At 43.1% G+C, this 27300-nt stretch overlaps 1 long non-coding RNA gene and 1 pseudogene across 1 annotated transcript; both read right to left on the bottom strand.

Moving 5' to 3' along the window:
• Positions 1-128: 128 nt before the first annotated feature.
• Positions 129-20933, bottom strand: LOC140599676 (uncharacterized). Its single transcript, XR_012002606.1, has 4 exons — positions 20735-20933; positions 8184-8326; positions 4390-4526; positions 129-2773 (listed from the first exon to the last, which is right to left on the bottom strand). It is a non-coding gene; the product is annotated as an uncharacterized lncRNA (long non-coding RNA).
• Positions 20934-24553: 3620 nt separating this feature from the next.
• On the bottom strand, positions 24554-26473 carry LOC112908721 (metal transporter CNNM3 pseudogene; annotated as a pseudogene).
• Positions 26474-27300: the final 827 nt, after the last annotated feature.

The following is a 27300-nucleotide window of genomic DNA, read 5'->3' as shown; positions in this document are numbered from 1 at the left end:
TTTGAAGACAGGGATTTGGCTATGGTATTTACTACCGTGTCCCCAAAGCTAGATCTGTGCTTGGAACATAGCACTCAAGTACAGTATTTGTTAAGAGAACGAACCGTACAAAGTACCTACTACAATTTCTCCCACTGTACGGATGAGAACACCAAGTTCCTGTGAGGTTACAGGATCTGCTAGAGGTTGTAATGCAAGTAGTAGATTTCTGAGCCTCCAGGTTTAAGCACCACCAGCGCAAACGCTGTGGCAACTGTCTGCCTCTACTGTGCATTCGTGTCACAGCTGGTTACAGAGCGTGGCACCCTCTTTAGAGCCAGGCACCTTTCCAGATTGTGAGCAGGATAAAAGGAGTACCAGGATCACAGTCCCTGATATGAAGAACCTTAAAGTCTAATTCTTTCTATTTCCCTACAAATATATGTAAATATAATGACACATATATGTGCATTTTTTGTTTTACTTTACTTTTTACTAGAGCAAAATTTCAAATGCACGAATATAGCATAGAATAATGAGCCTCCAGGGTATTCAGTTCCAACAATTGGTAATGCTTCTCAGATTCTATTTTGTCTGTCCTCCTCCAATTTCTCATTGCCTACTGGAGTATTTTAACACAAATCCCAGACATCATCCCATTCCACCGACAGATACTTCATTATATATCTCTAACCAAGAAGGATTTTTTTTTTTATTGAAGTACAGTTGATACACTAGGTTTCATTAGTTTCAGCTGTACAAAATGGCAGTTTGACAACTCTATACATTATGCTATGCTCACTACTGGAGTAGTGTTTATTTTCTCCTATTTTTTCAAGCAATCATTTATATAATTATTCAAAATCAAACAAAAAAAATGTTGGGTGCCTGGCTGGCTCAGTAGGTAGAGCATGCTTGCTCTTGATCTCAGGGTCATGAGTTTGAGCCCCACACTGGGTGTAGAGATTGCTTAAATAGATAAACTTCAAAAACAAACAAAAAAAAGGCAATTTTTAAAATATTTTAAAAGAGATAAATGAAGATAGATATACAACTAGAATATGATGCATAATTTTTTAAAAAGGAATAAATCAAGAAAAATGGGATTCAAAGGGATGAATAAATTAGGAAAGATGTCATGAAGGAGCTGCCACTTGAATTTGGCCTTGAAGGATAGGTAGAGACTGTGAGTAGGACATTATCAGTAAATGAAAGAGGCTGGCTAAGTCCCAGAAGATAAGAAACTGAGAATGTGTCTGGAAAATGAGAGGTCCCTTTTGTTGGAGCAGATGCTACCCATGAGCTATGGTTCTCAGAGTTCGGTCAGGACTATAGTAGCTTCAACATAACCTGGCAAATTGCTAGAAATGTGAAACCACAGGCTCCCCTGTGTGCAACTCCACTAAATCATAATCTCTGGGTTTGAGGCCCGAGAATCTGTTTTAATAAGTTCTCTACATGATTCTTTTTCTTTTTTCTGTTTTTTCTTTTTCAATTTTATTTATTTAAGTAATCTCTAAACCAACATGGGGCTTGAACTCAGGACCCAGAGATCAGTAGTCACACTCTTCCATCTGAGCCAGCCAGGTTCTCAGGTGATTCTTCTTCTTCTACTTTTTTTTTTTTTTTAAGACTTTATTTATTTGTGGAGCAGGGAGCCCCATGCGAGGGTTGATCCCAGGATAGTAGGATCATGACCTAAGCCGAAGGCAGACTCTTAACCTACTAAACCCCCCAGGCCTCCCCTCTGCAGGTGATTCTTAAGCTCTCAGAAGTTTAGGAAGGGCACATGTAGGGCACATGGGAAGAATGTGACCTTGAAAGCTAGCCTTATCTGTTTTCCCTCGTGAATACTGTTAAACAGAGACATGATTGTGTCTGTGTTTCAAAGCTCTGAAGGATGGATGAAAGCAACAGAAATAAAACTTTGAAACAGGAAGAGCGTAGGTAGCTGTTGCAGTGGCTGTCAAATGCAATGACAGCTATAATCTATTGTTTGTGTTTCCCAACATTCATTCACTGATTGGGTTTCCAACCCAATTTTCTGAAGAAACCACCCCCTTCCCGACCCTCAGTCTATCTGCTTCAAGGTACAGTTCTCCTGGTTTTGGGGTTGATCATGTGACTACAACTGTCCAATAAGAGCATCATATACTGGCCACAGTGATTGATTCAAGGAATCTGTTAGATGTTGAGAGGCTCCCTCTGAAACTTCTAAGAGAAAATGTACTTTCCTAGGATTTGCTTTCCAAAGAGAAATGTGCAACCTCCTTGTAAGTGGAAAGGTAGAAAACTTTTCTGAGAAAGGAGCCTACTTCCATGCTGCTGGTGTCAGGGCTGAGATGGCCCTTCCCAGTTGGATCAATTTACATCAAAGAGGTTCTAGAGCTCTCCACTCTAACATTGACCTGTCACTGGATACAGGCTGTCACCAGGAAAAGATCATGATATTGACCCAAATGTCTTTCCTCCACAAGCACAACTCTCAAAGAGAGACTGAGCTAAGCTTCCAGCCGCCGACATCCCCACGACATCCCCACGGCTGGGGAAGAGCTCGGAGTCTCTGTGGAGGGAGCAGCCCAGCCTTCCCACAGAGGGGCTCCTGCTTGAGCGGCGGCTGTGAGGACGGGAAGGCCTGCAGGTGAAATGCAGGAGTGAGGAGGAGCCGACGCAGTCCCAGAGATGGTGGAGTTTCACTCGGCTGTGTAAATACTTGAGGAGATGCTCCCACCCAGAGGTCCTGACCGACATCCATCTGGGAAGGGTCAGAACGGAAAGCATAGTTGGGGAGCACCTGCCAAGAGAGAGTGGAGATGGAAAGGAGGGAGGATGGAGGCTGAGGAGCTTCCCGCTCAGGGGGCAAAAAGAGGAAAAAGAAGCCACAAAGGAAGAAAAGAGGAGCAGTTAAAGAGGCAGCAAAATCAGGTAGCACTGCAAATTCCAAGGCAGTAACAATAATAGCCAACATAGATATTAACGCTGTGCCAGGCTGTGAACATCTGCTGGCTGGGAACTTAGGGTGATGGCGAATGAGTTGGGTGGGGATTAATCAGTTGATGAGCAGTGACATTAGGGGAAGACTCTGGAATCTGAGGATAGGACAGGTGGACTTGAAGCATGTGTATTTGCTAGCTGAAACAAAAAGTCATCAAAAAAGAATATATTTGTGTAAATAAATTTTATCCCAACTCTGTTTTCATTTACTAGCTGTATTGAGATATAATTCACATACCATACAATTTAACTATTTAAAGTACGATTCAATAGTTTTTAGTATATTCACAGACTTGTGCAACCATCACCACAGCTGGTTTTAGCACAGTTATATCTCCTTTTAGCCCTACTCCCTGATCCTCTGCATCTCCCTCAGAGCAAGCAACGATTAGCCTATTTTCTGCTCTGTTTTGGACATTTCACATAAATGGAATTACATAGAATGTGGTCTTTTTGTGGCTTCTTTCACTTGGTGTAATGTTTTTAAGGTTCATCCATGGTGTAGCAGGAAATAGTGCTTCCCTCCTTTTCAGGGCCAAATTCCTTTCACTTGGTGTAATGTTTTTAAGGTTCATCCATGGTGTAGCAGGAAATAGTGCTTCCCTCCTTTTCAGGGCCAAATTCCTTTCACTTGGTGTAATGTTTTTAAGGTTCATCCATGGTGTAGCAGGAAATAGTGCTTCCCTCCTTTTCAGGGCCAAATAATATTCCGCTGCCTGGCTACCCCACATTTTGTTTATCATTGGCCAGATGATGGACCCTTGGGTCATTTCTGCCTTCTGTGATAATGAATAGTGCTGCTATAAACTTTCATGTGCCAATTATTGTGTGGACATACTTTTTTCATTTTTCTCAGATATTTGCTGGGTTATGAGGAAATCTATGTTGAATCATTAGAGGAGAGAGATATACAGGAAGATAGGGAGTGTTTCCCATCTGAAAATCAAATAATAATAAAACCAAACAAATGATCATCCTAAGGAGTGACCTAACCTCTGAGATTCCAAGTCTTCAGTACTAAAGAGATACCCCATTTGGTCTCAGAGTAGCCATGGATATAGCTGTATCCCTGCCCTTTTCCATCATTGCCTGTTCTTGGGGGGTAAGCTGAGGAAAAGAAGAATAAAATAATGTACATATTTTACTTGCAAAGAGTATTACATAGCTTATGACAGAATCTGAGTTGGAGCAATCTAACCAATTTATGCCCTAATCTTTTGGGGTACCTTGGTGGGAGTGAGGAGGGACTAAATGATGCATAATGCTATGTATCAGATGATTACAGGATGCTAAATGGCAAATGGGGTTAGTCTTTAGCAGAACCTAGAAATTCAGAAGCAGGAAGGATCATTGTGAACTGGCAGGGTCATTTTGGTATTTCTGCAGGGGGCAGGACTGGTTTTTGAGATTACTTACCTGGAGACTTATTGGCACCCTGTGAGTAAATGTCCAGGATCAGATGGAAGGAGCAGAGATAGTGTCCAAAATAGAGTTGACATCTTTGCAGGTCCCGGGCTTTCCATGCACTTTCTTACGTCACTCGAAAAGCAAGCCTGGTATGAGACATTAAGTTCCCTCATGTCATTAATCACACCAAGGCTGGGATCCCTGGGTGGCGCAGCGGTTTGGCACCTGCCTTTGGCCCAGGGTGCGATCCTGGAGACCCGGGATCGAATCCCACGTCGGGCTCCCAGTGCATGGAGCCTGTTTCTCCTCCCTCTGCCTGTGTCTCTGCCTCTCTCTCTCTCTCTCTGTGTGACTATCATAAATAAATAAAAAAAAAATTTAAAAAAAATCACACCAAGGCTCACAGAGTATATCAGTTAGGATCCACCAAGAGAAGCAGAACCAATAAAAGGAATGAGAGACAGATGATAGATAGATGATAGATAGATAGATAGATAGATGATAGATTTATCACGAGAATTTTTTTTTTACACAGTTGTGAAGGCTGGCTAAGCAGGTCCACAGTCCTCCTTAGGGCAGAAAGGAAAGGCAGATCATGAGCACATGAATCCCCAGAGGCATGACCTGAAGAGACTCAATCTTTAACTCCCAGGAAAGCCTGGACCCTCTGTTGAAGGTCTTCCAACTGATGGGTCAGACCCATCCATGATAATCTCCTTTTTAATCAACTTGAAGGTGAGTGATTAGCTCACTCATTACAGCTGTAATATTCAGAGCAGCCCCTATGTTCGTGTTTGATGAAATACTGGGAGCGTGCTGTAAAATGGCCACTGATTCCCTTCCAACCCCCCGTTCCTGAAGTAGAAAACCCTAACCAGAAACTACTGATCTTTTTTTTTTTTTTTTTAAGATTTTATTTATTCATTCATGACAGACCGAGAGAGAGAGGCAGAGACACAGGCAGAGGAAGAAGCAGGCTCCATGCAGGGAGCCCGACGTGGGACTCGATCCCGGGTCTCCAGGATCACACCCCAAGCGGAAGGCGGCGCTAAATCACTGAGCCACCGGGGCTGCCCAGAAACTACTGATCTTTGGACCATTAGGGAGCTGATCCAGGATTCAAATCCACGTCAGGCTCTTACACCCCATAAAACACTTCCCGTGATCCAGAATGATCTTTCTTACCTTTTGAGATTTGGTGCTCTTTCCTGTCTGGGACTTGTCTAGAAATACCTCTGCTCTCTACTATCTAAATTTGCATTTATGTATTATATCCACAGTTTCCGTTGTTGTCAGTGGTGGCAGACTTCTAGGAAATCACCTATACAGGAGCAAATGAAAGCAACCCACTGTGTTTCTACCTGTTCACATCGCCTCAGGCACGGGGAAGGCTGCAGTGTGTGGAACCCTTCCTGCTCCCCAAGCCAGTCACTTCAAAACCTTCTGCTTATAGAAGCTAGCAAAGTAGTCACTGGGCAATTACACCCTGTGGTCTGAGTGATACTTGGAATTATAGGAAGTACTTGTGAAATAAAACAAAAAACAAAACGCAGCAATAATAGGAAATATCTGCAATGAAAATCAAGTCTTCCTTGGATCTTCTATTTGTGTCCTGGTCACATCAGTCCTGCACCCCAAATTTCTAAATAAATCCCAGTGAACACACCTAGGCCAGCTCCTGGATAAGCAAAGAACCATGGCCATTTACTGTGCGCAGTTCATAAATGAAGAGAGATTTACATGTGTGTCAGTATGACTCCTTTGTAATCATCAGGAACTCTGAAATAGACATTTTAAAGTCTCAAGAGAGAACCAAACCTGCATTCCTAGCAAATGTCCTCGGTATCATAGTTCTAGATAAATGATACATAACTCCATAAATCTAAACTAATGGATTTTTCCGGCACAATTGTACTTCTTTCTAGGGAAGAATCTGGAAAGTAAGCCCTTGTTTAAGAGAAATAAGCTTACTTCATGACGTTGGTTCAATAAATACCACACACATATATTTGGCTGTATACATATAAGAGGCCTGATAAGTGACACAGCAGGACCTATATACCTATTTATTCATGACAATTTGATTTTCTGCAAGATCAAAAAAGTCCTTGTGGGTCTGCAGAGACTATATGTTTAGAGAGTATATGTTTACTGACATTGAAAAAATTCATGATCTACCAATCAATTAAACTGCAGATTATGAAAAAAGTAAGTACATTATACTCCTCTTTCTGAGAAAAAGTATCTTTATGTAGAGCAGAGGCAAAGTCAGAGAGGGTGTACGGTTTCATGATATGATTCTTACAAATAATTTTTTAAAGATTGTATGTATGTATGTATGTATGTATGTATGTATTATATTTATTTACAAGAGACACACAGAGAGAGGCAGAGACACAAGCAGAGAGAGAAGCAGGCTCCCTGAGGGGAGCCCGAGGCAGAACTCGATCCCAGGACCCCGGAATCAGGACCTGAGCCAAAGGCAGATGCTCAACCACTGAGCCACCCCGGTGCCCCACAAATAATGTTCAATATCATTTATTGATATTGATGTAATATTTTAAAATATTTATTACATTATTATTCAATCTGCTGCATTATTTATTATGTATTACATTATGTCGTTTCAGTCTATCATTGTTTCCAGGGATTTTCTATTTTCTGTGTATCTATATGTCTTCATTACTCCAGGAGAAATAGCTCTCATGTTATGAAGAGCTTTCATCTCGAGCCTTCTTTCCTCTTTTTCCTTTTCAAACCCGCACTTTGAAAACCAGCTTTCTTCAGGGACTACACACAAGCAGCCCTGGATCATCACAGAAGCTAGGAGCCTCCTAGAATATCGCGAAGGCTCCAGAGGTGCTCTGGGAGAAACGCAGGGCTGGACCTGGGGAGCCGGCGGTGCTGGGAGATGCTGTGGGGGCAGGGCCAAGCCTGGGGGAGCCCTGGGAGATGCTGTGGGGCAGGGCCGGCCGGGTCTGCCATCAGACAAAGGGGCCGCTGCACATGGGAGGCGAGCAGATGCCAACAGACAGCTTTTGTGAGTCCCTTCATGTTAATTAACTTTTGTGAGAACCTTCATGTTAATTAACTTTGCTTGAGCTTTCCCTGGACTTGAAAGCTTTGGAATGGTTTGTTTTTGTAAAATGCTTTGACTCCAGGGAGAGCCGCTTCAAGAGGGAAAAAAGGAAAAACAGAAAGAAAGGGAAAATTTTTAAGTGGGGTTTTGCTTACCGGGAAAGTTCCTCCCTTGGCTCCGTCCCTCCCCTCCCCCCACGAGGACCGGCTCCACCATCAGAGAGAATTTTAATGGCCTTTTTTTCTTACCCTAAAAAATAAACCAGAACCAGACTTCCATGCAGTTAAGAACTAGCTTTGCCTCACCCTGGCGAAGACAGGTGTGCGTGTGTGCCTGTGTGTGTTTTAAAGGAAGCGAATTCAAAGTCTGAAGAGCCGTGGCCTAATTTATTTCAAGCTGGAGGAAGAGGAAAACCGAGCTAGATTGTGGGGCCCAGTTCTGGAGGCGAGACTCGCCCATCCACAGGGCGGCAGACCCAGGGAGACATGCGTGCGGGTGGAGCGTTCCTGGAGTTTCCGAGACTTTGTGTGACCAGTCCAGGATAGTGGAGGCTGACAGAGACCAAGGGAACAGAGAAGGTGCTGGAAAGTGGGAAATCTAGTCAGCCCTCTAGTTATTCATAAAGTCTACATGACATCAAACTACTGACATACTTTGTCTCACTGCCATTTTGTTATGAACATTTCCAAACATACAGAAAAAGTCGAAAGAATCGGGTACCCACCACCTGCATTCTGTGATGAATTTGCTTTAATAGCCTGTGGAACTGTCCATCCATCTCTTTCACATGTTCAGCAGGTCATCTCATTCTGGGAGGACTTGAAAGGTGCAGCTGGTATACTTGAGGGCAAGCACCTCAGCGTGCAGCTACCAACGGGAATTTAATCTTTGTTTATGGTTTGCAGAATTCTTTGGATAAAATTTACATACCGAGGAATGCATAAATCTCAAGTGGACCTTTGGATGAGTTTTAGCCAATACATACAACTTACCTTTTTTTTAAAAAAAATGACTTCTAATTTAACAAAGAGTTATAAGAATAATACAAAGAGCTCTCATTTGCCCTTTAACTAGATTCACCACATTTTTTTAACTAGTTGTGAGTCAAATATGTCATAGACTTTTACTACTTAATAATTCTGTGTATTTCCTAAGAGCAAGGCTGTTCTCTTATTTAGGAAGTTGGACTTTAATATGACACCTTTTATCTAAACTACAGTCCATATTCCAAAATTGACAATTTAATCCCAGTAATTTTCTTTATGGCATTTTTCCCCCCCAATACAGATTGCAGTCCTTTGTGAATTATAGTTTTGACTTTACTGTGCCTTTATCCTGTTTAATACCTTTTGGCTTAAATTCTACTTTGTTTCATATCACAATAATGATCCTTGAATTCTTATTGTTTCCTTAGCCTGGTAAATTTTTGTCTATTTCTTTAACTCTTTTTGGTTCACTGTGTTAAGGGTATCTTTCTGATCACTGCATAGAGTTTGGTTGTGTTACATAAGCCAATTTGAAGATCTTTTGACATATAGGCAAGTTAAACCTATTCACATGTAACAAGATGACCAAAGTTGGTTTCAACTCTGTCATATTTTTTATGTTATAATTACAGTGAATATTAATACTGTATTTGCTATGCTTCTTTCTGTAGGTCTATCCTCTATATTAATTTTAAAGGTTTTTTGGGTACTTTTTGTTCTAGCTATTACCTTTGTGTTTATATATTGTATAGTTTCCCTAAGTCCTTTTTTTTTTCTTACTTATCCTGTTATTACCTGACCCATCAGTGATATCTTCTGACTCCCACTCAACTACAAGAGGCAATGATCTTATTCTGCTTTCCCCATCTTTATCCTGTCTTCTCACATTTTTGGATGTTTTCTTTCTACTTTGTCAGAACATATAATATTTATATGTTTCCTCTCTTGTTTTACTCCTAGCTCCATAATTGACTATATTAAGTGTTCACCATTGGTTATTTTGTTAAAGTTTCCTCTGTTATCAGTTAGTTGGATGAAGTTCATTCTCTCCTATGTTCTTCAGGAAGGACATACACACAGTATACCATGGTTTGGATAGCTGAGGTGGGTATAAAATCCTTGATTAGCACTTTCTTTCCTTGAGCATCATAAAAATGCTGCTTCACTATTGCATTGCTTCACATGTGGCTGATGAGAAGACAATGCCCCACCTGGTTTTCTTACCTGTAAGTCACTGGATCTTTCTGCCTGGAGGCTCTGAGGATGTCTTTTGTTTTTGTTTGTTTGTTTGTCTCTTTTGTGGTATTAAAGTCTAATGGTTTTAATAGGATATGTCTCAGAGATAATTGTCTCATGTCAATTTTCAAGTTACACTGTAATTCTATATATGTAGACGAAAATGTTCTTTTATTTCCAGAAAATTGTCTTGGATGATAAATTTAAATACTAGTTACATTCCAATGTTTTGTTTGCTTCTTCAGAGACCACATTATTCATGTGTTGGACCTTTGTTGTCTGCCTTCCATTTTAGCCACTTTCTCTTGGATATTTTTAACTTCTTTATCTCATTTTAATTCTCTTGGATGTTGATCTACTCTTTTTCTATGTCCCTTGTCACATTGCCAGGGATCCCTGGGTGGCGCAGCGGTTTGGCGCCTGCCTTTGGCCCGGGGTGCGATCCTGGAGACCCGGGATCGAATCCCACGTCAGGCTCCCCGTGCATGGAGCCTGCTTCTCCCTCTGCCTGTGTCTCTGCCTCTCTCTCTCTCTCTCTGTGTGTGACTATCATAAATAAATAAAAATTTAAAAAATATATCTATAAAAAAAAAAAGGCAAATGTGTGTGGACAAAGATGGTAATAGTTTAAAGATCTTAGTCTAAGGTTGCCTTCTAGCAATGGGGAGAAAAATAGACAAACTATCTGAACCTACAGTAGTTTTGGTTAGGTGAAATAACATTCCAGGAGGAAATTCTGAAATTGGAAGAGGGCAACACCACTGAGATGTCCATCCAAGGGATTTTTAAATGTATGTGTCCATCTAAATACATCCTTTGGATCTTCAACAATGTGATTTTCTTTGCAGAGATTGTTCTGCACATGACTTAGGCCAATCCATCATGCTCAGCTCCTTAGATCTTGTAATTTTTTTTTGCTCATGATACATTTACCAAAAAAACCCCTTAATTATACATGCTGCTGCAGAGCCTTATTATGTGGCTCCAGCTTCCTTCACTGGGTGAAGGAGACCCCATTAGATTTCCTAGCTTCCTTGAAGTGGAGAAATGCTTCACTACCCCTCATCTTAAATGAACAGCCTCGAAGCTGTCTTGCTTGGGTTATATTAAAAAGTTTATAGAGAAGCGAGATGATTAAAGCTGGAAGGAGTCCACTGGCTTTTGAGATTATGGATGATTATTTTTTATACTTCTGTATAGTTTCTAATTTTTTTCAATCCATGTTTATTACTTTTTTCAAAGCCACATCATCAAATATATTTTAAACATACACACACTAAAAATTGCAAGGAAATATACCAAAATTATACAGTTAAGGGAATTGGAGAGATTTTTATATTCTGCATGCTTTTAGTATTTTCTAAATATTATTTCTAAAAATAGAATAATTATATACAAAAGTAGCCTATGAGCTACTGAAAAAACTTCTCTTTATGAAAATCAATAAGCATTATAAAGCAATATTAAAAATTCTGATCTTTGGGATGCTTGGGTGGCTCAGTGATTGAGCATCTACCTTTGGCTCAGGGCATGATCCTGGGGTCCTAGGATCTAGTCCCACACTGGGCTCCCCGCAGGGAGCCTGCTTCTCCCTCTACCTGTGTCTCTGCCTCTGTGTGTGTCTCTCATGAATAAATAAATAAAATCTTTAAATTAAAAAAAAAATTCTGGTCTTTTAGCATTTATATTCCCATTGTTTACATACCCTATTTCAGATACCCTTGTTGATGAATGTAAAGATTTAATCTAAGACCTTTCCAGCTTTCTTGACTATTTTAATATTTTCTATATAAGACTATTCCACTGCATTTCTGAGGCTTCTGAAAAGCAAGCCTCTTTCATCTTTCCTCTGAAACACACACACACACACACACACACACACACACACATCATAATGGTGATCTCTAGGTACTAGAAACAGGATTTTGGTTTGTTTTTACTTGTTTCTATTTTCTAATTTTCTTTTTTTTTTTTTAATTTTCTGGTTTTATTTTTTTTTTTTTATTTTTTATTTATTTATGATAGTCACAGAGAGAGAGAGAGAGGCAGAGACACAGGCGGAGGGAGAAGCAGGCTCCATGCACCGGGAACCTGATGTGGGATTCGATCCCGGGTCTCCAGGATCGCGCCCTGGGCCAAAGGCAGGCGCCAAACCACTGCGCCACCCAGGGATCCCTCTATTTTCTAATTTTCTTCAGAGTTGCTTCCATAACAATAAATAGTTTAAGAAAATAAATTGATCATGTTAGTAACTGCATCCCAGGCAAATAAATAAAACATTGCTCCATATCCTTATCAACATTTGGTATGATCAGAAGTTTCCATTTCTGGAAATCTGGTGGATATATAGTATTATACAGAGTGATGTTAATTTGTATTTCCTGATTATTAATAAAGCAGCCATTGGTGTATTTGTGTAGATCTGCACAAGTTTTACACTGTCTTAGTTACCACATTATAAAATATAAATAAATAAAATTAAGGAGCACCTGGGTGGCTCAGTCAGTTAAGCTTCCGACTCTTGATATCAGCTCAGGCCTTGATATCAGAGTCGTGAGTTCAAGCCTTGAGTTGGGCTCCATGCTGGGTGTGGAACCTACTTAATGAATAAATAGAATCTTGATACCTGTTACAGCAGCTTCTCTAACCTTGGTCTAAGTCTGCACTGTTCAATACAGTAGCCACTAGCCCCACATTAGCCTTTGATATGTGGTGAGTTCAAATTGAGATGTGCTTTAAGTCTAAAATACACTTTTATTTAGCAAAAGACTTAGTACCAAAGAAAAATGAAAAATATTTGTTAATAATTTTTATATTGATTACATGTTGAAGTGATAATATTTTGAATATACGGGTTTAAATAAAATGCATTATTAAAATTAATCATACTTGTTTCTTTTTACTTCTATAAATATGGCTACTAGAAAATTTCAAATCACACACATGGCTCACATTCTTGGCTTATGTTATATTTCTCTTGGACGGCACTACTCCAGAATAATCTATTTTTTCTATATTTTTAAATCAAAATTAATGTTATATTTTTTCCTAGAAATGTTTCCATCTTGTAATTTTTTTTTAATTTTTATTTATTTATGATAGTCACAGAGAGAGAGAGAGAGAAAGAGAGAGGGGCAGAGACACAGGCAGAGGGAGAAGGCAGGCTCCATGCACCGGGAACCTGATGTGGGATTCGATCCCGGGTCTCCAGGATCCCGCCCTGGGCCAAAGGCCGGCGCCAAACCGCTGCGCCACCCAGGGATCCCCCATCTTGTAATTTTTTAATGGATTAACATAAAGTTGTTCATAATACTCTCTTACAATCTTTTTAATGACTACACCATCTGTAGAGATATCTCCTCATAAAATTCCTGATTTTAGTTATTTGTGCCTTCTGTCTTTTTTTTTTTTTCTTGATCAGTCATGACAGGAATTTCTCAAATATTAATCTTTTCAAAAACCAACTTTTTATCTTATTGGTCCTCATATTATTTTTCTTTAACTTTTTAAAAAAGATTTTTATTTATTTATTTATTCATGAGAGACACACAGAGAGAGGCAGAGACATAGGCAGAAGGAGAGGGAGAAGCAGGCTCCATGCAAGGAGCTGGTTGTGGGACTCAGTCCCAGGACTCTGGGATCAAGACCGGAGCCGAAGGCGGACACTCAACTGCTGAGCCACCCAGGCATCCCTATATGTTTGTTTTATATCTCACTAACTTCTGCTCCTATATTTATGACTTTCTTCTAGCAATCCTCTTCATGTTTATTTCACTGTTCCTTTTCAAATTCTGGAGGTGTATACTTCAATTATTTTAGACTTTTTTCTATTTTAATATGTTTTATGTTCCATATGTTTTAATACACATTATTTTTGTTCAACCTAAATATTTTCTCATATCCATTGCAATTTCTTATCTGATTCAATATATTTAGGTATCTTTATCATCATTTCCAACCAAAGAAAAATGTTTTCTTTTAATTATTTATTTAACTGTTAGTGACCAATTTCTAACATAACTTCACTGCAGTCAGAGTACACTCCTCTGTAAAAGTTATTAAGACTTGCTTTTATGGCCTACGAGACTGTCAATTTTTGTATGTCCCCAGTTTGCTTGAAAAGACTAGATACTCTACAGTTGCTGGAGATAGGGTCCATATATAATTCAGATTGAGTTTATTAATCATGCTCAAATATTCTTTTTTTTTTTTTTTTTGGTAAAGATTTTATTTATTTATTCATGAGAGACACACAGAGAGAGAGGCAGAGACCTAGGCAGAGGGAAAAGCAGGTTCAATGCGATGAGTCTGATATGGGACTCGATCCCAGGACCCTGGGATTATACCCTGAGCCGAAGGCAGATGCTCAACCACCGAGCCACCCAGGTGCCCTCTTTTCTTTTTCTCTTATAAAGATTTTATTCATTTATTTGACATAGAGACACAGAGAGAGAGAGAGAGAGAGAGAGAGAGAACAAGCAGGGGGAACAGCAGGCAAAGAGAGAGGGAGGAGCAGATTTCCAGGATCCTGGGATCATGACCCAAGCTGAAAGCAAATGCCTAACTGACTGAGCCACCCAGGTGCCCCTCTTTTTCTTTTCTTTTTAAGATTTTATTTTTAAGCAATCTCTATGCCCAATTTGGGACTCAAACTTAGAACCCTGAGATCAAGAGTTGCATGCCAGGTGCCCCCTTTGTTCAAATCTTCTATATCTTTTTTTTTTTTTTTTCAGCCATGGAGAGACATGTTTTTAAATTTCATCTCAGGACACTTGACTGGCTCAGTTGGTTCTTAAACAGCACATAGTTGAGTGTTTGTTTTAATATATGACAGACTGATGATCTTTTTCTCTTATCTAAATAATTTAGTCGATTTATATTTGTTATAATTATTGGCATATTTTTAGTTAAATATACAATCTTATCATGTGCCTTTATTTATCCCACTTTTTCTGCATATTTTATTGAACTTTTTCCCATTTTTTTTCTCATGGATTGACTATATCACTCTCATTTCTCTTCTTTTGTTAGCTTAGAAGTTATACATGTTATTTCTATTTTATAGTTATATAAAACATTACAATGATCATATTTGATTGGTGAAAGATAAAGTTAATAAATACCATTCCAATCTCAGCTTTTCCAGTCTCAATTAAAAATAACCTCATTTTGGGATCCCTGGGTGGCGCAGCGGTTTGGCGCCTGCCTTTGGCCCAGGGTGTGATCCTGGAGACCCGGGATCGAATTCCACGTCGGGCTCCCGGTGCATGGAGCCTGCTTCTCCCTTTGCCTATGTCTCTGCCTCTCTCTCTCTGTGTGTGACTATCATAAATAAATAAAAATTAAAAAAAAAAACAAAACCTCATTTTCCATTTAGCCAGGCCTAAAACCTTGGTCACGGTTGGCTTCATGGGTTTGTGACCTATGCAGTCACACAGGGCCCCACTGTAAAAGGGTTTTGAGATTGATTTAGTGCCTGATGTAGGTATCTTGAAATTCTTCATATATTTTGAACAGGATGCCCTGAATTTTTATTTTTTCCTGAACCCTGCAGATTATGTAACCAGTCATGACCTCAATATATATTTGACTCCTCTTTTTCCTCATGCCTTATATCTATTCCATTAGCAAATCCTATCAGCTTCACCTTCTAAATTTATCCAGAATTTGACAATTTCTCTCCACCTTACTTTCCACTATCACCATCCTAGTCCAGGTCACAATAATCTTTTCACTGAATTATCAATTTAGCAACCAAGTAATCCTCCTCAAACTCAAGTCAGATCATGCCAAAAGCTCTGAAGGCATTCTTTCTTATGCAGGGTAAAACTCACCAAGTCTTTACCATGACATAAAAGGTCCCACAGCATCTGGCTTCCTATTCCCTTTCTCATTGCATTCCTTTCTATTCTCCTCCTCTATTCAGATCCAGTCACACTAAAATTCTTCCTTATTTTTGAGCCCTCTAGGCATGTTCCCATTTCAGAGCTTTTGCAGCTGTTCCTTCTTCTGCTTGGAATGCTCTATTCCTCTATCTACCCCACCACCACCACCTAACCCCCTTCCTCATTCATACCTGGTATCTATATAGCTAGCTTCTTCAATTATTTCAGATTGACTCAGCAGTCACCTCCTCTGTGCAATCTTCCCTAGCTACCCCATCTGTAATTTAAAAGCCAAGACCCAATATTTTACATTCCTCTGTCCTGCTTTAATTACTCCTGTGCTTATCACTTTATATACATTTTTTGCTTGTATTTCTTTTTCATTTTCTTTATTCTAACTAGAATGTAGGTAAGTTCTATTAAGGTAAGGGTTTTGTCTGTTCATCATTGCACTCCCAGCCTACAACAGTGCCAGATGCATAACAGAAGCTCAAAAACTTTTGTCAAATGAATAATTATTAAATGAATAATAAAAGAATCTTTGAACACTTTGTCTTCATGAGTTACTCCAATATATCCTTGTTATCTTATAGTTTAATTCTATTTATTCTTTTTTTTTTAAAAAGTAGACATTATTGTTTCTTTATAGTCAGTGTTCATTTAAACTTGCCTACATTTTACCCCTTTCTTTGCTCTTCATTCTTTCTTGTATTTTATTTTATTTTGTTTTATTTAAGGATTTTGTTTATTTATTCATAAAAGACACAGAGAGAGAGAGAGGCAGAGACATAGGCAGAGGGAGAAGCAGGCTTCCAGGAGGGAGCCAGATCCAGGACTTGATCCCAGGACCCCAAGATCAAATCTGAGCCAAAGGCTGATGCTCAACCACTGAGCCACCCAGGTGCCCCTTTCTTGCATTTTAGACCTACCATCTAGGATCAATTTCCTGAATTGCCTGAAGTATAGCCCTTAGAATTAAAGTTAGTAAGTGTGAGTTGGTTATAAAATTTCTCAACTCTTTTCTCTAAGAATGTTTTTATGTCTTCCTCCTTTATCGAAGATAGTTTTCCTACATATTGAATTCTAGGCAATAGTTACCTTCTTTCAGCACATCCAAAGTATCATTCCTCTGAATTCTGGCTTTTTTGCTGATGAGCTTTCAGTCTAACTACTAATCCATTGAAAAGAAATCATCTTTATTATTTAACCTGTGTGGTAGGCTGAAAATCTCCCGGAAAATATGCCCATGTCTTAATCTCTGGAATGTATCATGTTACTTTATTTGGAAAAAATAATATTTGCATATGTAGTTAAATGAAGGATCTTGAGATGAGAATATTGCCCTGAATTATTAGATGGGCCCTAAATGCCACAGCAAATTTTCTCATGAGAGAAAGGCAAAGGGAGATTTGACATACACACAGCAGAGGAGCCAAGTGACTATAGAGACAGAGATTGGAGTGATGTGTCCATAAACCAAAGAAACCAAGGAATGGTGGGAGCCATAAAAGCTAGAAGAGGCAAGAAATAGATTCTCCCCCAGAGCTCCCAGACAGAGTACAGCCTCACTTGACATCTTGATTTCAAACTTCTGGTCTCCAGAATTGTGAGATAATAAATTTCTGTTGTTTTAAACTACTATGTTTGTGATAATTTGTTCAGCAGCCACAGAAAATGAATACAACATGTTTGAGGTTCAGTGTACCTCTCAAATATATGAATCCTGTCTTTAGTCAGTTCTAGAAAATTCCTATCCGTTATCTTTTCAAATACTGCTTTTGCTATGTTTCCTTTTTCCTCTTTTGGAAATCAAATGTATGTTAGATTTTTCTCAATACATCATAACTCTTACCTTCTTTTCTATATTTACCATTTTCTTTTTGTTTCTTTGTTACATCCTGGAGAATTTTTTTGTTTTATATTGTAGTTCATGGATTCTGTGTTCTATTACTAAACAAATCTTTTATTTGTTGATTTTATTAAAGCATTTTTTACTTCTACAAGTTTTGTTTGAATCATTTTTATGTGTGTGATATGTTTGTCATGTTTTAGAGTCTCCTATTCCATGTAGATAAATAAGTTGGAATCTAGAAGACCCATTAAGCTGGATAACAGAACTCCTAGAAGCCAAAGGGTCCAAGATTCTATAATAGCTTCACGTGCCCTAATAGTTAATAGTAAAGTCTGGAGAGAACGGTATACCTCGAAAAGAATGTCATGTGGCTTTTACAATGGAGTGGACTGGAATGAAATACACAGAAATTGATATTAAGTTTTTATGTTTATATTGGTTAAAGTGATGCCAGTTCAGGCTAAAAGAGGAGATTGGTGCTATGATAGTCCTGTCTGAAACTGATTATAACCTTTTAACTGGGGCTGATGGATTCACTCTCATTCCACTACTCGTTCTGTGTTCCCTTTTAATTGGCGGCTTACTTTTCAGGGTTATTTATCCAGTGGACTGGTCCAAATCTTTATTAGCAGAAATATGAGCCCTTTGTCTCTCTGCACAGGGTTGCTATGGTCTTCCACTGATTTTTACGATTAAACATGGTCAAACCGGGCAACCCGGGTGGCAGGGCGGTTTAGCACCGCCTTCAGCTCAGGGCGAGATCATGGTGACCCAGGATCAAGTTCCATGTCAGGCTGCCTGCATGGAGCCTACTTCTCCCTCTGCCTGTGTCTCTGCCTGTGTCTCTGCCTGTGTGTGTGTGTGTGTGTGTGTGTCATGAATAAATAAATAAAATCTAAAAACAACAACAACACACCGTCAAACCAGTAGATGGGTCCTCTGAGTTTCACCCATACTCCTCCCTGTTCCCGATACGTGATGTGAATTCTAGTCTCCAGGATAATCAGAATAAATCATCCTAACCAATGCTTAGTCCAATTTTTTCTTGATTTACTTAGTGGTGTGAGGAGCCTCAAATGATCAAGATGAAAGTCATAGCTTCCAATTCAGTGGTTGTGTGCCTAATGGGAACATTTCTTTCTTGAATATGAAGATTCTAAATCAATAGACTCTAAAATAACAGCACCAATAAACAAAATTTGCAAGTGGCAATAAGGAAAAAATTTTTAAGTGGATGATAAATAGAATAATGAGAAGTGTCATGCCCTCTTCAACTCACGAATTCTGGCAATGGGAGAAACCACAGTATTGGTCATAGACTCCAAGTCTATAATATATCCCATAAGACAACATGCCAATTTCACACATTTTTGGCAACACACCTAATCTTTAATTGGTTACTTTGTTTCAAAGTCAAATGCATATGTGGGAAATGAAACCTATTTTCATTTTTCCACTGCCTTGCTTCTCTCTATGGAGTGAGCTTCTTTGTTAAAAACACAAAGATACATAAGATATTCAATAAGTCCATGAATTCAGTTGCTGGAAGAAACATGAGGTCTAGGGAAGCAAATCCAAACTCAAAGTATATTTCTTTCTTTTTTTTTTTTTCAAAGTATATTTCTATGTAGGTTCATCAATTGTAACAAATGTACCACTCTGGTGGGGGATGTTGTTTATGCGGAGATTGCCTCCACAGGTAAGGCAAGGAGTACATAAGAAATCTCCACACATTCTGCTCAATTTTGCTGTGATCCTAAAACTGATCTAAAAAATTAGTCTATTTTTAAAATGAAAAAAAAAAGTGCCTATTTCATGCCCCCTCCACTATAATCAACTGGACAGATTGGTCTGGCTTGTCCTCCCAGGTTTGTATTGTTTATGTTATCAGTAAGGCTTCTGATCAACAGCAGGCTATTAGAAGTCATGTTTTTGGGGAGTCCAGTTATTAATGGACTTTTGATTGCACAGAGTGGGGGTGGGGGAGCGGAGTGGGATTAAGCAGCACAAGGGAACTTTCTGGAGGATAGAAACTTTATATATCTTACTCAGGGATATTCGTTTGTCAAGCCCTCCTGAGCTATACTATTAAGATCTGTGCTTTTTATTGAATATAAATGGTACCTCAATAAATTTAACATATGATGTTATGTATGTTACATATATAACATATGTATGTGTATGTATGTAAATATGTGTGTGTATTTGTTCTTTGCCCCACCCCTTTCCATTCCTCCCTTGAGAAGATATAAGATCTAGGAACTAGATAATAGAATCCCAGAGAAAGGCAAGGCAAGTCCAAGGATGACAAAAAAAGTCTCAGGATGATAGTTATGCCACAGACCTAGATGGAGAGAGAATGGAGGTCTGCGGGAGGGAAGTTTCTAAGTAAATAATGGGACAGATAGATTTCCTTCACAAGGAAGCCTGAGGACTGTGGAAAGTTGTAGTGAGAGGTTAATCAAAGGTGTGGGAAAGAGAACTAAGGAAAAGAAAAAGAAAGGCAATGATTAACTTCAAAATGGAAAAGTAAGGAAGGTACTATGATCAAACTACTATATAATACCCAGCTGAGAATAATAGTAACCAACTCTAAAATTTGTGACATAATTATATTGGAGGGAAGGCTGATGAGATGGATCCTCTACAGTAATATCAAGTGAGTAGATAAAACAGGTGAATGAAAAGAGATCAGGTTACATGTAATAGAATTAGAATTATGGGCATGTAAATTTCAGAAAAAAATGCTTAAAAAGTTGAAAGTAGTTGTCCCTAAGAAAGAAATGGAGTGGGCAGCCCGGGTGGCGTGGTGGCTTAGTGCCACCTTCAGCCCAGGGCCTGATCCTGGAGACCCGGGATCGAATCCCACGTCCAGCTCCCTGCATGGAGCCTGCTTCTCCCTCTGCCTGGTGTGTCTGCCTCTCTCTCTCTCTCCTCTCTGTGTTTCTCATGAATAAATAAATAAAATATTTAAAAAGAAAGAAAGAAAGAAAGAAATGTAACTTGAAGAAAGCAGAAAACACTATACTTTGGCATGAATTATTGAATGCTACTTCTCTTTATAAAAATTGTTGTGGACTTTAGCCTTTTCTAACAACAAAGTTCAACCTTCTAGGGAGATTTTTAAGAGTAATTTGAAAAAAATCTGAAGCCATTTACTAAGGTAGTTTATTAATTTCAAGAGGTCATGTAGCAGACACTGCAATTTAACCTTTACAGATTTATTTACTTGTTTCAGAGGTTCAAACTAAAAACATATAAACAAACAAACACACTGAAAGCAGCTCAGCAGCAAAGAAGAAATGAGAGCACTTACCAACCTGCTGTTATTGATGCAAGGATTCCCTTGTGCCCAAGATTGCAAATCGGAGAAACCACCAATGAGCCGACACCAATGCAAACACACAAGGGTTTATTTACGAGCTCGAGCTTGGGTCCAAGTATACCCGACACAGTGGAGCAGGGACTTGGACCCTGAGACCAAGAGGCATAGCAGCTTTATAGGGACCAGTGGCCAATGGGATATGCAGAAAGTTGCACAGTCATGTCGGTCCACAAGCAAGTGGCCGATTGAATTACATTTTACCCTCAAGTATCCATTTGAACTGGCCTATCACTGAGCGGATTTCCGATTAGGGTGTGCCCTGGTCTTGACTAGTGTGGGGCAGTGCCTTAAGCAGGGGTAGGGGATTTTTGCTTAAATTTCCTGGGCCTCACATTCCCCCCTTTTTCAGAGGATCCTATGCAGGACCCAATCATGGGTCCAGGTTGCTCTCAGAGTGAGCCAGGGGGAATGATTAAACCAGGATTGTAACCAACCTTGTTGTTTTTCTCGCTCTCATTTACATTCCAGCAAAAAAGCAACATCCTAGTTTAAGGCAGCACATAACCCCCTCCCACCACCACCCTTTGTTTTAAGAATACTAAGTCTAATCCCCTTCTATTTTGAAGGACAACCTCGGACTAGGGAGTCTTGGAGGTGGGAAATAAGTGAGAACGGCACAGTCTTAGCTTTTAGGGGATTGTCCTTGTCCGGTTGGCTTTTCCATTCTGGAACAAAGTCCTTGAGAACGGCGTGTGGGTCAGCTGGCTGGACGTGGGTGTAGTGGACCCAGGGAGTAATCCCCGTAAACCTTGAGAGGGGTGGGAGTGGTCAGGATCACGATGTAGGGTCCCTTCCAGCGAGGTTGAAGTGTCTGGTGTTGGTATCTCTGCCCATATACCCAGTCACCTGGCCAATATCGATGGGGGTCCAGGAGTGGCCCAGTCTCATAGAGGGCCCTCAGCTTAGGACACACCTGCTCATGGGTTATGGAGAGTCTGTTCTTAAACCTTAGGGTTTCTTCAGTGTTGGTAACTAAAAATCCCCTGGTCCAAATTTACCATGTCTCTGAAGGCCTTAACTGAAGAAATGAAATGCACACTCGAGGAAAAAATTGGGCCTTTGTTGCAACAATAGTTTAGCTCAACAATATCAATGGAATTAGTTTTTCAAACAGAAGAAAACAAAGGACTCTGGAGCACCAAAGCCAAGGAGACCATATGAGCTTTCCCAGTACCTTGGTTTCATCGGCCACAGCGAACCTGGGGATAAGAAGACATGTCCTGAACGTAGGTACACTTGTCTTCTTACGTTATCCCTGGTGGGATGGCTGGTCAGCATGACCCTCGGGAATCTGCAGGGGCACTAGAACGGGCCACAGATCAGGCTGGGGCCAGGAAAAAGCCTGAGTACGAAGAGGGCAGGGAGCGGGCTCATGAAAGATTTCAACAATATCAATGAAGACCACTCACACACTGCGTCTGCGATGAGTTTACTGCTGGGCTGGCCCTGCGGGCCAGCAGAGGCCCTTAAGCTCCTGGCAACCGGCCCAAGGCAAAGGGAAACGCTGTCTCGTCCCCTTGCCTCCTGAGCTTGGCAAAAACCCCTGGGAGGCCGGCAATGGCCGGCACAGGCTCTCTACCCCAGCTTGCTGCACCTCAGCCCATCGACATCACCTCGTTGAGCAAAGGGCCAATGGCTGCAGCACCGCTTGTGGCCAGGTCCTCTGGCAAGACCGTACATCCCCTCACTTCACAGGAGGGGAGCGTTTAAGTCCCCAACTTCTGCTTTCAGCTGTGGCAGTCTCAGGCCAGACACCAACGTGGAGGAGCTGCCACTTTCAACATCCACTCGGATGCTGGCTTCCGGGCATACGACTGACCCACGAGACCTTCAATATCGAGCCCTCTACCTGCCCGCAACCTCCGGGGCCATCATGTCCTTTCTGAGAGGAGACCACAAAGCAGTGCACTGCTGTGGCCTCAGGGTGACCTCGGACAAGACGCCACCCCGCCCGGGAGGACACGGACCAGGCAGCACCTCTGCATGCCAGGAAACCTCCACTCCATCCCGCCCAGGAGCACGGGTTCCGGGTCCCAGCTCTCCAGGTTCCCACTCAGACGTCTGACACTTCTTTATCCTGTGGCCTAAGCAAAGTCCTTTCAGACCCTCAGTTGCCAGCACTGCGGCACAGGGCCTAGTTGTACACCTGGTCCCCGAAGAGAAACGTGCCACAGGCAATCCACAAGGCCTTTGGCCATCCTGTAGTTGGAGGCACCACAGTAGGCGACGTGAGTCTTCCCCATCATTCTAGGAGACCTCGGGGAGCGTGGCGTACCCCTGCCGAGCCCTGCCCAGCCCTGCCGCCAACTGGCGGTGTGGCCTGAAGAAAATCAGGTGTTTGCGATCCTGTTTCCTTCTTGCAAGATGGTCACACGTTCATACCTTGCCCAGGCTCTGAAGCTAATCAGAAGCACAGAAGGACGGCTGGAGGCAACATGGTTCTGCGAGAAGCCCTCCCAGGAGGCCTTGAGAGCCGAAGTTGGAGAAAACTACTCTCTGCATCGCTTCCTTTTGGGAATCTCAACATTCAAACTGCAAGAGATTTGGCTTCAACGTTCCACTTTTTGAAGGAGGACATCAGAAATGCCTTGATCAGGCCAGCACAAAGGGAGCAGGCTGCTAAAGAGGCCAGGACACCAAATTCAGAAGAGGCATGTCATGTACACGAACGGAATGGGGATACCAGATACACGAAAGAAGGGTCGTTTGCATCAGCAAAGCCAGCAAGTGCAACTGCTCTTCCTGAAGCCTGTGGGTTCCACTGCCACAGGGAACATGGGGTCCGGGCAAACGGACTGCAAGTGCGCACGTGCTCCCATATGCCCGGCCCCAGGAGCCCTGCACTCCACAGATCAGTATGCAGGGGGCAATCAGCCTGCGGAAAGGGGGCTAGGCCATAGCTCTCGTAGCTTCACGTCATATAGTCCAACAATATGGATGGAAGTAGGATTCCAAGTATGGAAAACAAGGGATTATGGCATAGCAAAGCCAAGGAGAAAGGCATGGTTTCCAAACAATTTGCTTTCATCGGACACTGTTGCCTCTCAGACATTTGTATGGAATAGCAAAACAGATAAACTCCTAACCAGGCAAAATACACTTACATGTGTTTATGTTCACTTGCTTAGAGCTGTACCATTGGTAAGCACCACCCCACAAAATGAAAATGTTTGAAATCCAACTGTTCAAATATTTCTATAGTGTTTGCTGGACAATGGTATGGAATTTGAGAAAAGCAGCTGACAATTATCAAAGAAGCATTTTGGCCATCTTAGTAAAAGAATCACAGTTCTTAACTCTTCTGGGTCACAGCCCCCTTTGAAAACTTGCTGGCAAAAAAAAAAAAAAAAAAACAACAACAACAACAACAACTTGCTGGCAATGGATCCTCATTCCCCAAAAATGCACACTCCCACTATTTCTGCATACAACTTCAAGGAGTTTAGGGGGATCTCCAACTTCAATCCAAGGTTCCCAGGTTCAAAATCCAAGAACTGGGCAATTGCTAACTTTTCATACAACTCAAAAAAAACCCCGTTTACAAACAATAATCATCCCTTACGTACATACCAACGCTTTATACTTCACAAATATTGATAGGCAGAGGAGGAAACTGAGGCACAAATTACAGAGTGATTTGCCTAAGGTCACTCGGCCAGCTGGTGCCTAGGCCGGGAAGCAAACCCAGCTCTTCCGACTCCGGGGCTCGTCTCCCCACCCTGGAGTTGCCACCAGAGCTCCCACCCCTCACTAAGGGGGCATAAGGAGAAAAAAGCAAAGTAGAAAGCCCACCACCAACCATCCCCCGGCGCCCTCTTGCTCCCCCAAATGGGTCTGGGCTCAAGTGGCCAGGAGTGCATTGAGGTACTGCAGCCGCCTGACCTTGATGAACTGCAGGTCGGAGAGGGCCTCATGGTGTAGTCAGGACAGTATGCAGACAAGCAAACACCATCAGCTGGTTCTGGCTGCAGGTCGTGGTGGACGAACTGGAGCGAGGACACTGGGGACTGGTGAACCGAGGATGGCGCTGTCAAGGTGGACACTCCGTAGTAGGTGAAGGCTCCATTCTCGAACTTCAGGCCCTCTTTCCCGATCTCCACCTCAACCCTGCCCTGCAGGATGAGAATGAAATAATCCACCGTCTGGCTGCGCTGGTACAGGTAATGGTGTGCAGCCAGACGGTTGCTCTCGTCAAACCTCACTTCCTGGTTGACGCTGGGAGGTGCAGCAGGACCTTCTGGGAGATTCGCAGGGGGCTGAATACATCCATCTCTCGAGACAGGAAGCGCTGGGGGGCCAAGAGCAGCTGAGGCGAGATTTTCACTATATTCATCGTCAGACACCTTGAACAAGGAGAATTCCTCTTTTCGCCGGAGGGGGGCACTCAGAGGAGCAGGCTTCTTCCTGACGGCGGCATCTCGGCAGTCCCCAGACTCATCCAGGATCTCAGACTTGATGATCTCCTCAATGACGTCCTCCAGGGTGACGAGGCCCAGCACCTCGTAGAAGGGGTCACCTTCATCCTCGTTCACCTTCTGCGCGATGGCCAGGTGAGACTTCCCTCATTTGAACTCCTGCAGGACGGCGTCCAGCTTGGGGTCATTGAAGAGGAAGTGGAGCGGATGGTTGTAAAAGCAGGTGATGGTGCTGAGCGGCGTGCAGTCTTCGGGATCCACGAAGGCCAAGTCCTTGAGGTACAGCATGTCCACGACGTTGGAGCGCTCCGCCTCGTACACCGGGATGCGCGTGTGGCCACTCTGCATGATGCTGGCCAGGACGCCGAAGTCCAGCATGAAGCAGTCCTCGAGCGGCGTGAGCACATCCTCCACTGTCCGACAGCACAGCACGCCCTTGCTGAGGTCGCTATAGGTCGCCGCCGCCGTGGGCCAGCTCCAGCACGCGCTCGGGCAGCCGCCCAGGCCGCGCCGCCAGCTTCAGCAGCTGGCCCACGGGCAGCGCCACCGGCAGGGTCAGCGCCCACTCACGGCGGCCGGCACCACCTCGCCCACGAGGAACACGAGCCCGCGCTGCCCAGCATGGCGGGCACGGCGTGCTGGCCGGCCGCGTGGTACAGCAGCACCGCCTGCGTCAGGCTGGCCAGCAGCAACCGCGCGCCCAGGGCGCAGCCGGCCTAGCGCCCCGCGGGCTCCAGGCGCCGCGCCGCTGCACGCTCGGCCTCCGTGCCGCTCTCGCGCAGCCCCTGCACCTCGTCGGGCACCAGCGCTAGCGTGCTCAGCTGCAGGCCCCACGCCAGCGCCGCCAGCGCCAGCAGCCCCGCCGCCCCCAGGCCGAGCACCCAGAGCTGCACCGCCTCCTCCGCGGCAGCGCCGCCGGGCTGCACGCGCACCGCCCGCAGCGCCCAATGCGGGCAGACGGCCTCGGCGCGCAGGCGCAGTAGCGCGCGCCACCGCTCGCCCGCCCTCGGGGCAGCCCGCCCCCTCGGGGCCACCCAGGACCGGGAGCTGTTGGCCAAGCCCGAGCGGAAGAGGCGCAGGCGGAAGGCGGCCTCCGGGGCGGCCCGCGCCTCTCCTCCACGCGCCCACCCCGCGTCCGCATTTCCATCTTTCTCCAGACGCCCAGCCCTCGCGGGCCCGACGCTGCCTCCGCGGCGGCGATGCCCAGGCACAGCGCCGCGAGCAACCAGCCTAGACGAGCCGCCGCCGCTGCCATCGCCTGCTGCCCCCTCTGCTTATGTAAATAGTTATGACAGTTAACAAAGACACAGTAATACAGACCAGCGCGCAAAACAGGTAACAAGAACACGGTAACAGACAAATGTTCCAGTGCGGCCGCGGAGACAAAGTAACCCGAAGGGCTGGCAGCCGGCCCTCCTCATAGACGAGGACCCCGTCCTCCTACAGATAAGGACCTCCGTCCTCCAGGCAGGGGCAAGGGACGTCTCCTCAAGACCCCCGGTCGACGGCCCGCCAGCGCGTCCGCCTAAGCCAATGCCGACCCAATACAGATTGGAATTGCTACAGGTACAGTACAGTTTAGAGCTCTCAGAGAATATGCGCGCAAAAGGTGGAAAAGGTTGAGTGCATTCACCACGCGTGAAACCCTCCAGATAGGGACCTGGAGGTCTCTCGGATCCCGGAGGAGCCCCCAGATGTTGTGCCCAAGATTGCAAATCCGAGAAACCACCAAGGAGCCGACACCAATGCAAACACACGAGGGTTTATTTACAAGCTCGAGGTCCAAGTGCACCCGACACAGCGTAGCAGGGACTTGGACCCTGAGACCAAGAGGCATAGCAGCTTTATAGGGACCAGTGGCCAATGGGATACGCAGAAAGTTGCACAGTCATGTCGGTCCACACGCAGGTGGCCGATTGAATTACATTTTACCCTCAAGTATCCATTTGAACTGGCCTATCACTGAGCCGATTTCCGATTAGGGTGTGCCCTGGTCTTGACTAGGGTAGGGCAGTGCACTAAGGTCAGCACAAGGCGGGTACAGCACAAAATGGAGTCAGTCCTGCTCTGCTTGTCCAGGGG

This window comes from Vulpes vulpes, chromosome 1, assembly GCF_048418805.1.
Source record: "Vulpes vulpes isolate BD-2025 chromosome 1, VulVul3, whole genome shotgun sequence".
Lineage (NCBI taxonomy): Eukaryota > Metazoa > Chordata > Mammalia > Carnivora > Canidae > Vulpes > Vulpes vulpes.
Note: the sequence above shows the minus strand (reverse complement) of the source record. Positions and strands in the feature narration are given on the sequence as shown.